At 41.3% G+C, this 14,566-nt stretch overlaps 1 pseudogene; it reads left to right on the plus strand.

The window, feature by feature from the left end:
- Positions 1-9,958: 9,958 nt before the first annotated feature.
- On the plus strand, positions 9,959-10,839 carry LOC105808521 (annotated as a pseudogene).
- The last annotated feature ends 3,727 nt before the right edge of the window (positions 10,840-14,566 follow it).

Below are 14,566 nucleotides of genomic sequence, written 5' to 3' on the forward strand. Positions count from 1 at the left end.
TCCCAGCTACTCAGGAGGCTGAGGCAGAAGGATCGCTTGAGCCCAGGAGTTTGAGGTTGCTGTGAGCTAGGCTAACGCCATGGCACTCACTCTAGCCAGGGCAACAGAGTGAGACTCTGTCTTAAAAAAAAAAAAAAAAAGAAAAAGAAAAAACAAAAACCAACTGTATTTCTATATGCTTCTACAGTCAATTAGAAAATGAAAATCTTTAAAACAGCATTTATAATAACATGAAAAACCCACTGAACATCTTGGAATAAATCTAATGAAGGATGTACAAGAGCCCTACACTGAAAACTACAAAACATTGCTAAGAGAAATTAAAGAAAACATAAATGGAGAAATATAGCATGTTCATGGATTGGAAGAGTTAGTATTACTAAGATGTCAAATCTCACAAATTGATCTGTAGATTCAGTGCAATCCCAAACAAGATCCCAGTAAACTTCTTTGTAGAAATTGATGAGAGAATTCTAAGATTTATATGGAAATGCAAAGGACAAGAGTCAAGACATCTTCAAGAAGAACAAAGTTGGAGGAGTTACACTACCAGTTTTCAAGACTTAGTATAAAGCTATAATTCAGACAGCATTGTATGTGGGTAAAGATAGACAAATATATACATGGATAAGGTTAGAGAGTTCAGAAATAAACTGAACACACATATAATCACTTGATGTATGACAAAGGCACGCCACTGAAATTCAATGGGAAAAAAGATAGTCTTGTCAATAGGTAGGGTTAGAGTAACTTGATGTTCTTTTTTTTAATTTGAGACAGAGTCTCACTCTGTTGCCTGGACTAGAGTGCTATGGCGTCAGCCTAGCTTATAGCAATGCAAACTCCTGGGCTCAAGAGATCCTCCTGCCTTAGCCTCCCAAGTAGCTGGGACTAGAGGCATGTGCCACCACACCCAGCTAATTTTTTCTATTTTTTTATTTGCCCGACTAATTTTTCTATTTTTAGTAGAGATGGGGTCTCGCTCTTGGTCAGGCTGGTCTCAAACTCTTGACCTCAAGTGATCCCTCGGCCTCCCAGAATGCTAGGATTACAGGCGTGAAACACAGCATCTGGCCCAACTTGGTATTCTTATGGAAAAAAAAAGAACCTTGATCCTTCACTTCTCACCATATTCAAAATTTCATTTGAAATGGATCATAAACCTAATTGTTAAAACAAAGTTTCTAGAAGAAAATAAGAACATATCTTCATGACATTAGGATAGGCAAAGATCATTTAGCCATGACACATAGACAATACACAAAAGAAAAAAAATCATGAGTTAGATTGGTTAAAATAGAGATTATTTATCAAAGACACTATTAAGAGAATGAAAAGACAAGTCTTATATTGGGAGATTTTCACAATATGTGTATCCAACGAAAGACTCATTATCTGAATATATAAAGAACTTCTACAAATCAATAGGAAAAAGAAAAACAACCTAAATTTGAAAAATGCGTAAAACACAAACAGTATTTCACAAAAGGATATCCAAATGGATAAATAAGCACATAAATAAGGTGCTCAAATCAGAAGAATTCAAATTAAAACCACAATAATTTACTAATACACATCTACCAGAATGGCTCATCTTAAAATTACTGATAATACTAACTGTTGATGAGGATCTGGAACAACTGAACTCTATCCATTGCTGGCGGGAATGTAAATTGATACAACTTTGAGAAATTGTGGCATAGTATCTACTAAAGCTAATCATATGTGTCTCCTATAACCCACAATTCCATTCCTAGTATATATTTGAGGAAAATGAGTCCACCAAAAGACATGTACAAGAACATTTTTAGCAGCTTTATTCACAATAACCCAAAACTGGCAACAACCTAAAAGTCCATCAATGGATGGCTGGATAACCAAACTGTGATATATTCATATAATGGAATGCCACATAATATAAAAGAGTAAATTACTGTTATATGCCACACAGGGAATAAATCTCACTGCTCAATGTTGTGCAAAGAAACCAGATGCCTTGGGAAAGTTGAAGGTAAGAGAATAAAGAAAAATAACGAAAAAAGAAAAAAAAGAATCCAGATGCCAAAGAGTATATACTGTTTGATTCAATTACGTTCAAGAAAAGATGGGCTGGGCAAGGTGGTTTATGCTTGTAATCCCAGCAATTTGGGAGGCTGAGGTGGAAGGATCACTTGAGGCCAGGCGTTCGAGACCAGCCTGGGCAATAAAGCGAGACACTGTCTCTACAAAAAATAAAAAAATAAAAAAAAATTAGCCAGGCACAGTGCATAGTGGCATGCAGTTGTAGCCCCAGCTACTTGGGAGGCTGAGGCAGGAGGATTGCTTGAGCCCAGGAGTTTGAGGTTGTAGTGAGTCATGAAACTATGACTGAGCCACTGCACTCACTGTAGCCTGAGTGACAGAGCTACAAAAAGAAAGAAAAGAAGAAAGGCCGGGCGCGGTGGCTCACGCCTGTAATCCTAGCACTCTGGGAGGCCGAGGCGGGCGGATTATTTGAGCTCAGGAGTTTGAAACCAGCCTGAGCAAGAGTGAGACCCCCGTCTCTACTAAAATAGAAAGAAATTAATCAAGAAATTAATCGGACAACTAAAAATATATAGAAAAAATTAGCCAGGCATGGTGGCACATGCCTGTAGTCCCAGCTACTCGGGAGGCTGAGGCAGGAGGATCGCTTGAGCCCAGGAGTTTGAGGTTGCTGTGAGCTAGGATGACGCCACGGCACTCTAGCCCAGGCAACACAGTGAGACTCTGTCTCAAAAAAAAAAAAAAAAAGAAGAAGAAAGAAAGAAAGATGAAAATAATCAGTGATGGTAGTAGTTAGTTGTTAGTTTTGGGGGATTAGGGATTGACAAGGAAGGGGATGAGCCTTTCAGGGGTGCTGGAGATGTGCTGTACCTCCATCTGGCTGGTGATCACAGGGGTGTATACACATGTAAACATTCATTGAACTGTACATTTTAAATTGGTGAGCTTTACCTCCATTAAATAAAATGAACTATGGAACAATAGTAATTATCTAGACAATGACAACCACGTAGACAACAGATGATAAAAGCCTGGACCAAAGCAATACATGTGGAAATGGGTGCCTGTGTGTGGCAGAGGGAGTTGTGGTTTCTGAGATGGACTCCTCAGGACTTAGAATCAACAAAGACATCTCCTTGGAAGGAAAGATAAATTTATTTTTTTTGCAATTTTATTAATATGTTGTATTTTAAAGGACACCGTTGCTTTAAACATTTGATATAAACAGTTTTTTAAAAGTGAATTGCTGAAGTGTTACAACCTAGCTCAGAAAAACTTACCAAAGGGCTTGTTAATTAATGAACACACATTGTGTAGAAAACATGCTACTCCCTGTGAGAAAGAAAAAAAGGATCTGCAGGAAACAAGCTTGCAAATAATAGAAAGGAGGGAAATTCGCTTCCTCCAGCCAGTAGGGAACACGTGGAGAAAGGATGTAGGTGACTATCCTTCCCCCTCCCCACCCTGGACGTTTCCCTCATGGAAGAAGGAAAGAGATGCTGATATATTTGCTGGGGGGATTTTCTGTGAAGCAGGGTGTAAAAAGGATACTATAAACCAATGAAACCAGGGCAATTTGTCGGTTTATAATTATTAGCATCTATTTGGTAGATAACAGATGAGGTCCACAGATCTCCTGACCTACATCATGGCCACCATGAAAGCATGTCTTAGCCCAAATTTGGCCACACACACATAATATTTATTATTAGGCAGTACAGAAACAGTGTTGGAACTTCTCTGTAGACTTGATGAAGCCCCAGGTCTCCATCCTCTTAGGTACTACTCCATTTCACAGGAAACAAATGAAATGTTAGTCTCCTGTGAGGATTCAGCTACCATCTTGTCAAACTCAACTTGCCCAAGTCTCTTCTGAATCAGTGGCTGGATCACAGGACCCCTTAGTAGTCAAGCCGAGAGTGCTGTTCTACAGGGTGTGGGCCACTGGGCCGGTGCCCCTGCCCCTGCCCCTGCCCCTGCAATGGCAGGGAATGCTCTTCAATATTTCCAAGAAGCCACACATCTGGGGTACTAACTTTGTCAGTGAAACCCCTCTAACATCCACTGTGCTGGTTAACAAAGCCTCCCATGTGACTGGACACAGAGCCATCAGAAGCACTTGGTGGTGGGCTTCACTAACCATCCCCAGTGTTTGCTCCGGCACGGGGCATCTAGCCAGCCCTAGCTTGTAGATCCAATCTTGGTGACACATGTTTATATTAGATGTCATTCTGAAGTCCTTAAATTATAGACAATAGAACAGAAGCCATCACAGAAATGACTTGCCAACAGAAGGACACAAAGTCAAGGATGGTGGAAGGGGATGAGGCTCTCTCTTTGACAACTGGAACAGCGCTGAAAGGATTATGAATGAAAAAAATTAGGAATAAGTGGGGGTGGGGGAAACATGAAAAAAAAAAGAGTTACAGTAATAATGCTTGAAGCTTTCTTAATGTATTGCTTTTAATAAAAGAGGGTTGTAAAACATCTTTTAAATGTGGAAATCATAGCTATACTCAAGTGAGCTCTAAGAGAGCTCAGCCCATGGATTGATTACCCAAACCAGTGTTGAAAACCTACCTCTGCCTCTCACAAAATGCTAGGTTGCCTACTATTTACTTCACTGCTCACCTTAGTTTCTTAATGTGTACAATAGGATCAGAAATTCCTCTGAGAGGAAACTGAAAGCCCAAACCTGGCAGACACCTGCCATTGGCACACTCCTGCCCCCTGGTGGCAATTTTCAGAACTATGTGGGCCGTGGGGAGAGCAAAACTAAAATGTGGAAGCTGTAAAGCAAAAACCATGAGTTGCCTTCCTTGTAATGCACAGCAGCGTTTGAATTAATTTTCCTGCCTCCTCAGGGCTCTCTCCCTCCTACTACTGCCAGTAGTCCAAACACACTGCGGGAAGTTTCAGGAGTCATCCACTTGCCCCAGAGGAATTGTATGCAGTATTTGTTTTCATTTTTTAATTTTCTTTTTCCTCTAGATAGCATGGATTTGTAGAGCACATCCATGTTTTCATGTCATTAGCATGACCTTTTTAGGAGATGTGATCACAGAGTCAAAACAAGTCAACAGAGCTATGCAAAATTGAATTGAACTCAAGGGAATAAGATTACAAATGCAAGCCCATCGGTAAGACAACTTTCACTTAAAAAAAAATCACGTATTTACCCCCTTTTTACAACTGTAAATGTGAGTTTGGAGTTGGAGTGGGAGAAGGAAAAAAAGAGTGAAGGGAAAGAAGTAGGAGGAAGATTCTAGAAATGGGGACAAAGTAGGGGAAGGGATGGGAGCAAAGTCCTGGCATACAGATGCCAAAATCAAAACTCTTGTCCTGTTCCTTAGCTGTTTGGTGTCTGCACTAGGGCGTTTCCCACAATCTGTGGACTTGGCACCTTCTTGTTGCTTCTAGGCTGAACAGTGCTCTTGCTCTGTTGTCCCACCTGGACATCCTTCAGTGGGTCCTGGCTGGGGTCCTATCCCTACCCTTCACATCTGGAGCTTCTATCTGCTACACTTTCTTCCACTGATGCTGCCTCAGACCCAACCCTGGGTAAGGTTGTGATGTGCCTGAGGTGTCTGGGTGTGATTCAAGAATTCTGGAAGGAGTTTTGGGTTCCAGCTTAGTAATTTACCAAGTCACAGCCTCCTGGATTCTTGGTTTCCTTATCTATAAAATAGATATATCTGTCTTCTCTAGCTCATAAGAAGTTGTACAGATCAAATGTGTACATATATGGGCAAGTGCTTATGAAAGGTAAGGCTGTATCACTGTAAGGGAGTGTCATTGATAACTAGTAGGTGACAACTTGCTGCCTCCAGCCTTCCCCATGTGAACCCTATGGTGCTCTCACGCTCCCTCCTTCCTGCCTGTCTTTCTCCTCTCCTATCACAGCCTGCTCTTTGTGTATAACTGCTATCTACACCTTAGTATAATAATATTAAATCAGAGATGTATATGATTAAATCTGAGATAATTACACTTTGTGCAGAGATATTTGCATATTAAGTCTCATCTCTATTCGGGTGGTAAAAAGATTTAGTCCTTGTTCAAGAAATGTGAACTGGGCTGGGCGCGGTGGCTCATGCCTGTAATCCTAGCACTCTGGGAGGCCGAGGCGGGCAGATTGTTTGAGCTCAGGAGTTCAAAACCAGCCTGAGCAAGAGCGAGACCCCGTCTCTACTAAAAATAGAAATAAATTAATCGGACAACTAAAAATATATAGAAAAAATTAGCCGGGCATGGTGGCACATGCCTGTAGTCCCAGCTACTCGGGAGGCTGAGGCAGGAGGATTGCTTGAGCCCAGGAGTTTGAGGTTGCTGTGAGCTAGGCTGACACCACGGCACTCTAGCCCGGGCAAAAAGAGTGAGACTCTGTCTCAAAAAAAAAAAGAAGAAATGTTAACTGACAGTTTGGGGTAGGAGGGAGAAGCAAGTCTTTCCTTGTGCTCAGAAATCACTGTATTTCATGCCTGAATTATCCCATCTGAGCTGGAATTCAGTGTAGGGAATCTTTGGATCAATGTTTTAAAGGGACAGCTTTAGAGACTTCCATTTTCTTCTATACACAGAGGTTTTTTGTTTGGTTTTTTTTTTAAACTGGGATCATATTACAGTTATAGTTAGCATCCAGTGGACCAATATGGTCCACTGAAAGACATACTAGTGAGAGAAAGTGCGCAAATTCTGAAGCCAGATGAACTGGGTTCAAATCCCAGCTCTCCCATTTATTACCTGTATGTCCTTGGGCAGACTATTGAACTGCTCTGGGCCTCAGTTTCCTTATCTGTAAAATGGGGGAAATTAATAGTATCTATCTGCAGAGGTTTGTTGGGAGGATTAAGTAAGTTAATAGGTCTAAAACACTTGGAATAGTACCAGGCCCTTAGTAAGCATTAGCTGGTATTTATTACAATTGCATGTTTGAAAAAATTTAAACCATTTAGAAATTTAATTTTAAAACTAAAAAAACTCCACTTAAGCCCTCTACCTCCCACTTTAACCTCACTCCCTTTTCCATTGGCAAACTGTTAACAGTCACCTTGTGAACATCCTTCAAGAGTTTTTAACTGATTTATTTTTAAAATCATGGGAATATAATATACTCCCTATTTTGCCAGCTTGTTTTTCTCACTTAACCATGTAACTAGAAGTAATTTCTGGGTCATTACATCTAGTTCTACCTATTTTTTCTTGTGGGCTTCATAATATGCTACGGCATAGACATTCCACAGTTTATTTAACCAATGTCTTACTGATAGGTATTTGGGTTGTTTCCAGTTTTCTGCTATCATGTTCACTTTTTATACACTCTTTTCATAATTCAGAACCATCAAGCTGAAGCCCAGCAGGGCTTCCTTATTTCACCATCGTAGCTCATTTCCTATTGAGCAAAGCTTCTTCCTCAGGTCAGCTCTTGCTACACCCCGCAGGGGTGGGAGCTTTTTCTACAGAAAGAAGAAGTAGAATGATCAGTCCTGGGCCTTAGCAGTAAACACACCCAGTCCCATGATGGTGCTGCCCACACAGCACCCTGCCCCTGAGGCTCCAGGACAGCTTCATAACCTGCTACAACAAAATCAACATCACTTTGGCTCCAGCATGGCTGATGGCACTTAATAGGTCATAATAGTTCTGGCAACAGACAGGTTCCTTCCCACAATGATTTCACCACCTCACTGCAGAGATATGTGTTCCAGTGTGACTCTGTGCCTCAGTGTCATCCTAGGACATACTCCTGTGTTCAGGGGTCACTGTGCATACGATTCCCTTGTCGGGAATGTGCTTTCTTCTCCCTTCTAAATAGACAAATCTCTCTTTGAGGACGCACTCAAATACAACCCCTTTTGGTGAAGCTTTCCCAGTTGCTCCAGCCGGCACTAAACCTTCCCTCTGCTGACTTCTTCGGCAAGAATGCCTTCTAAATGCATAGCCTCTCTGTAGGGATGAACCCCTGGACCACAGAGCCAGTGGTCACAGTAAGGTTTAAAATAGAAGGCCACAGTATACCTGAATTTCATAGAAATAAAGTTATTATAAGTGGCCTATAAGCAGAGAGACACTATGGAACATACTGGCATTAATATGAACGAAAGGGAATTATGGGTTGGAAACACCAACACCCACAACAAAAAAAGAAAGAAAGCAAAAACCTAGCATAGTATTTCTCGAAGTGTGGTCTGGGGGTGCTTGTTAGATATGCAAATTCTCGGGTCCCACCCCAGACCTACTGAATCAGAAACTCTGGGTGTGGGGCCCAGCAATCTGTGTTAAAACTAGTCCTGCAGGAGACTCCGATGCACCTTGGAGTCTGAGAACCACCAGTCTGAGTACAGACTCTAAGTTTGTATCTCCAGCGAAGTAGAGACTTGAGCAACCACAAGTCACAGAAGGTGTGAAGAAAGCAAGTAGAGAGGGCTGCAGGTGTTACTCATGCTGCATCCAAGTCAGCAGCAAACATTATTGAGCACCTGTTGGATTCTGGACTAGGTGGTAAGAAATAGGGAAATAAATCCAAGTGATATGTGGTCCTTTAGGGGAAAACATAATGCATAAAGAAGGCAATAATTATACAAAATGCCCTCACTACCAAAGTGAGTGATAGAGACTGGTGGCTCCCAAATAGGGTCCCCTGAGTAAGCTTGTTACAAATAAGATTCCTAGATCCCACCCTGTAAAATGGAGCCATTCCTTTCCTTGTTCTGGACACTGAACCTCAATCAGGGCAGCGTAGGTTTACGTAAGCTTCCTTGGCAGCTACTCCACAGTATGTTCTTACTGCTTCTGCTGTCAATTAAACGCCCTCTGTGTGTTTCACATTAATTGCTATTAAATTAATTCTTTCCTATCCTGTGTTCCTGCAGTTGATATTTCTTAATGTAAATGCTGGACTTTACTTTGATCTCCATAATATCTCATCCTGTTGGTGTTAGTCCAGTCCCTCAAAATATTATAAAACCTTGACCTTGTTTTTCAATTACTTCCCAGGCTCAGTTGTCTCAAATTTTAATAAACACTAATTCTGTACACTTGGAAGACAATATATCTGGAGCTCAGGAGAGGTGGAGGCGAGAGATTTTTTAAACTTCCACATATTAGGTACTTACTCCATGCCAGATACTACGCTATGCATACACTATCTTATTTCATCCTTATACTAGCCCAGTGAAAACAGGTATTAATATCCCATTTTACAAATGAGGAAACTGAGACGAAGGGACAAAGATAAAGGTATCCTGTTCTCTGAGGGGTCTTTTTCAGCTGTTAGTCTCAGTGATGACTGAGCATGCAGATGTTCCTACACTCGCAGCCATTTAAGCCCCACCAGTGGATGAAATCCTTGAATGGGAGGGAGGGAGAGCAGAAGAAAAACTCACTCCTCCTTCCTTCTCCCTAGGAAAACATCTCTTCAGCCTTTTCAAGAAAGCGAGGTCAGGTGTAGGAATGGAAAATAAATAAATAAATACAGATAAAGTTGAATTTTAAAAATAAAGCTTATTGGTATACAATTCTACAAAATGTGTGACTTGGTCATACAGGTGTCTCTTACATAGTGTTGAAATTTACATACAGTGGCTTTATCCGGCTAATATAATTGTTCTTCCTTGATTTCCTGTTTAGATTCTGCAGGAGGGAATGTTGATTAAGTGAAGGCCCACATGACTGTACTTTATCTGCACAGCATTTATGACCATCTGATACTTTTCTTATTGATTATTTCTCCCTGGTTGAGTTATGAGCTCCGTAAGAACAAAGTCCTGGCTGCCTTGTTCTCCTCTGTATGCCTATTACCTAGAATAGTACTTGGCACACATTAAATGCTTAAAATATATTAAATGCTTAAAATATATTAAATAAAGAATGACTGTAAATATGGCATACACAATCTACATTTTAAAAAGACTTAATTTTTCCGTTTTCGGCTTGGAGGAGGCCAAGGTGCAACTTTATTTGGGTTCATCCGATACCAGCCGCCTCCACCATGCCACCTAAGTTCAACCCCAACGAGATCGAAGTCATGTTCCTTAGGTGCACCAGTGGCGAAGTTGATGTCACGTCTGCCCTGGCCCCCAAGATCGGCCCCCTGGGTCTGTCTCCAAAAAAGTTTGGTGATGACATCGCCAAGGCAACTGGTGACTGGAAGCAGGGGTCTCCAACCTTTTTGGCACTGCACCAGGGAGCGGTTTCATGAAAGACAATTTTTCCATGCACTGGGGTGAGGGGGGGAACGAGGGGGAGGGGAAGGCGGAGCTCAGGTGGTGATGCAAGCAATGGGGAGTGGCTGTAAATACGTACAATCAAGCTTCCCTTGCTGGCCCATGCTCACCTCCTGCTGTGCAGCCCAGTATGGAAAACAATTTTGGCTGGGGGGTGGGGGGGTTGTGGCGGAGCTCAGGCTGTGATGCGCAGCCCAGTTCCTAACAGGCCACTGGTACCAGGCCTTGGCCTGGGGGTTGGGGACCACAGACTGGAAGGGTCTAAGAATTACAGTGAAACTGACTATTCAGAACATCAGAACAGACAGGCTCAGATTGAAGTGGTACCTTCTGCCTCTGCCCTGATCATTGAAGTCCTCAAGGAACCACCAAGAGACAGAAAGAAACGGAAAAACATTAAACACACTGGAAATATCACTTTTGATGAGATTGTCAACATTGCCAGACAGATGCGGCACCGATCTTAAGCCAGAGAACTCTCTGGAACCATTAAAGAGATCCTGGGTCTGCCCAGTCTGTAGGCTGCAATGTTGATGGCCACCACCCTCATGACATCAACAGTGGTGCAGTGGGATGCCCAGCTAGTTAAGAAGTACAAAGGGAAATATTTCAATAAAGGATCATTTCTCTCTCTCTCTCTCTCTCACACACACGCACACACACACACACACACACACACACACAAGATTTAAAAGCAATATAAAGGCTGAGCAAGTCTCACCCTGGATGTGGATGTAGGCACATTGCTTAAATTATAAGAAAATATTGCTAACATCTTTTGCCAACCCAAAGCTACCTTTTCATAATCTAAAGAACAAATACTGCCCTCTGATGGTACAGAGTTTTCTTTTTTTCCCGCATTTTTAATTTCAGCAGCAATAAACATCCTAGTTTCCTTAAAATCAAACTACAACTGCATGCAATGGCAGAGCCATTGGGAGGGGCTTTAATACGCACAATGTGTTTGCTATACATGTTCGGTATAATTCTCCTAGCCTACCCCCGCACTCCAACTTTTCCAACTGGATTGCTGCCCCCCAGCCTCTCTTATATAGAAATTCTAGCTTCCTATTGGTTAACTTGGCAGTGCTAGGGTGGGCCTGCGCAGAAGTGCTGTCAGGACGATAGTGACACAGCTTTGCTTGCTTGGGCCAGCTGGGGTGACCTAGAGGGGGGTGACCCTTACTACGGCAATTGTCCTTTGTCTGGCTTCTCGACTTGGCATCTTTCCTTTTTTGCCTCCAGGTTTCTGCTCTTGCTTGCTTCCTGTTCTCAGCTCCTCTCATAGGTGGAAATGTAGAAAGTCTAAAATATGTTAGCCCATTGCATCAAAAGGCTAAAAAGATGTTAATCTCTTTATAATATAGGCTGTGTCAAAGTATAGTTTTCAAAATTTAAAAACCATAATTCTCACCTAAATATAAAATGAATACATGTTTAAGACTTATTAACTCATTGGCATAGGGGACCAGTAAGATGGTAAAGCTGATTTCAAAGAGTATTTTGAAGAACTAAGAATTTACAAGTATTCACGAGGGATGTTAAAATAAAATTGCTAGGTTAGATACAAAAGTGGTTAATCTTGTATAGGGAAATAAACCATAACTTTCGTGGTTGTCTTTTTTACTAGACAGAAACCTTGAAGTTAACATGTAACTGCACAGTATTTAGGCTCTAATCAACTAGTAAATAGCAAAGTCAAACACAGTTACATTGTTCTAGAAATTTAAATAATCCTTGGACAAGCTTTTAAACAATTCCCCAATATGACATTGAAAAAATATGTGGCCCTCATCCTTTGCCTTTTGTAGGTTTTGGATAATTAACATGTTTTTCTGTTTTTCAAGGTCTTACCTTCTTCTTGTAATCTTTCCCTGTTTTGGAGTGTGTCATTACTTCTCAAATAGTGAATAGCAGATATAAGAGAGAGAAAATATAAATTTCTCAAAACTTCTTTTGTTACTAGTATAATTCTAATTTCAGGGTGGGGAGAGAAGAGGAAAAGTGAGGGAAGAGATGAAAAGTTTTGGATAAAATGAACTTTGAGGATTTTATATATAATGGATTTTAATTTATTCATTCTATTTCTGTGATTCATTATCAGAAATAACAGACAACTTTAAGTTTCTGGAGGATAGAGAATGCATGTGAACAAAAACGTGACAGTTATCTAGTACCCAGTATATAATAACAGGGAAGAGAGACAATGAAATCAAGAAATATTTAATATAATTGTAGTGATGACATTTCTTGGCTCTGGTTAAAATTTCCTTCTAAGTAGACAGGCATATGGTAATCTTGCTGGCCCAGCTACACAAGACTACAATTAGCAAGGTCAAGGGTGGTGAAGATGCAGCCCTGATGGGGTTTTTTGACCTAAGATTCTCTCACTACAAATGGAAAGGTTCCTAGGTGTCTGTGTTTAAGTTAGGAACAAGGAGCATTCATTCAATTTGAAGAATACCCTATCTGTCTTGAACATGTAGTACCAAATTTTTTGGGTTTCAGTTTTTTTTTTTTTTTTTTGCTTTTGGTACAGCATGTATAGAAATATTTTTCTGATATCTGTATATACATATATGTATTTATATTCTGATTATACATTTTAAAACTATATATATTTAAATCAAACCCTCCTAATCTTTCATCACTACTCTCCTCTGCACTTTTTCTTTCCCCTTTGCTAAACATCTACTATAATTCCATCTTTTTACATTTTCTTCTTCAAATTATTGGTACAGTTGCCAAAACCATAGTAAGCATTTTATACCTACCCGAATGACTTTAAGATCTGGCTGATTCTCTTCTCCCTTGTGTTCCTCATCAGTGTTCCTAAGATCTTTCAACATTTGAGCTGTTGCTCCTTCAAACTCCTTGATTTCACAAGACTCCATAACTTTCTTGATTTTATGGACTTCCCTCTCTATTTGTCTTGGTCTGGACCCTGCAGATGCTGGATCTTATTAGCGCCAGAACTTGCTAAACTTCTGAAATGTCTTAACTCAGCATTCCCCTTCTCTGACTCTATCACTTTATCTGTTTTCTCCCAAGCTCACCTGCCCCAACTTGCTAACCCTGCCCTGGTGCTCCCTTCCTGGTACTCTTGATTGCTCAGCTGCTCCCATTTTACTCAGCTGCCTGCTGGCTGCACAGGACTCCACCAGCCTTAGATTCCAAGGTCCACTGCTTCATTCCGCCCTTGCCAGTTCCCTGGCCTTCCTTGCTCTGTTCACTGTATCAATCTCTTCCCAGAGGCCTCTGAGACACAGATGGTCCTTTTGGATCCAGAAATGGAAGAGGCTTGCTCTCTTGTTAACAGGAGTTTTTGGCTTCAAGAAACTGAAAAACCATTTTAAATGGAAAATTTATTTTTTATTTTATTTATTTTTTTTAGACACAGGGTCTTGCTCTGTCACTCAGGCTGGAGCACAGTGGCACGATCATAGCTCACTGCAGCCTTGAACTCCTGCCTCAGCTTCACAGCTCAGCCTCCCAAGTAGCTAGGACAACAGGTACACGCCACCATGCTGGGCTAATTTTTAAATTTTTTGTAGGGAATGGGTAGGGGGATGGGAGCGTCTCACTATGATACCCAGGCTGGTCTCGAACTCCTGGCCTCAAGTTATTCCCCCACCTTGGCCTCCCAAAGTACTGAGATTACAGGTATGAGCCACCACACCTAGCCCTAAAATGGGAAATTTATCATTTCATGTAACAATATGTCCAAAGGTAGGGTAGGCTCCAGGAGCAATATTTCAGGGCTCTGAGTCCATCTTTCCATGATTCTCATTGTTCTGCCTTCATCGATGGTTAATGTCATCCTCAGGGGGGCCACAAAATGACTACAGTATTTCCAGATATCACATTCAGACACAACCATGTTTAGAGAAATAGAAGGGCCTTTTCTTTTCTCCAATAAATACAGAACACCTTTCTCATAAGTCCTTATAGACCTCCCCTTCACATCTCATTGGTCAGAACCAGGTAACGTGGCCATCTCTAAACAAATCATAAACGACAGAATGGGAGGACTGGGATTTATTTAGACCAATGAGGATTTGCCTTTGGATCTGAGACTTGTGTGGGACGCTTATACCAGCAAAAACAAAATTGGGCCTCTGCAGGCAATGAAGGAGGTTAAGGATGTTGAATAGGTAATTAACAGTATCTGTGGCTGGGCACAATGGCTAATGCCTGTAATCCTAGCACTTTGGGAGCCTGAGGTGAGAGGATTGCTTTGAGGCCAGGAGTTCAAGACCAGCCTGAGCAAGAGCGAGACCCCCCCCCCCATCTCTACAAAAAATAGAAAAATTAGC

This window comes from Propithecus coquereli, unplaced genomic scaffold, assembly GCF_000956105.1.
Source record: "Propithecus coquereli isolate 6110/MARCELLA unplaced genomic scaffold, Pcoq_1.0 Scaffold10, whole genome shotgun sequence".
Lineage (NCBI taxonomy): Eukaryota > Metazoa > Chordata > Mammalia > Primates > Indriidae > Propithecus > Propithecus coquereli.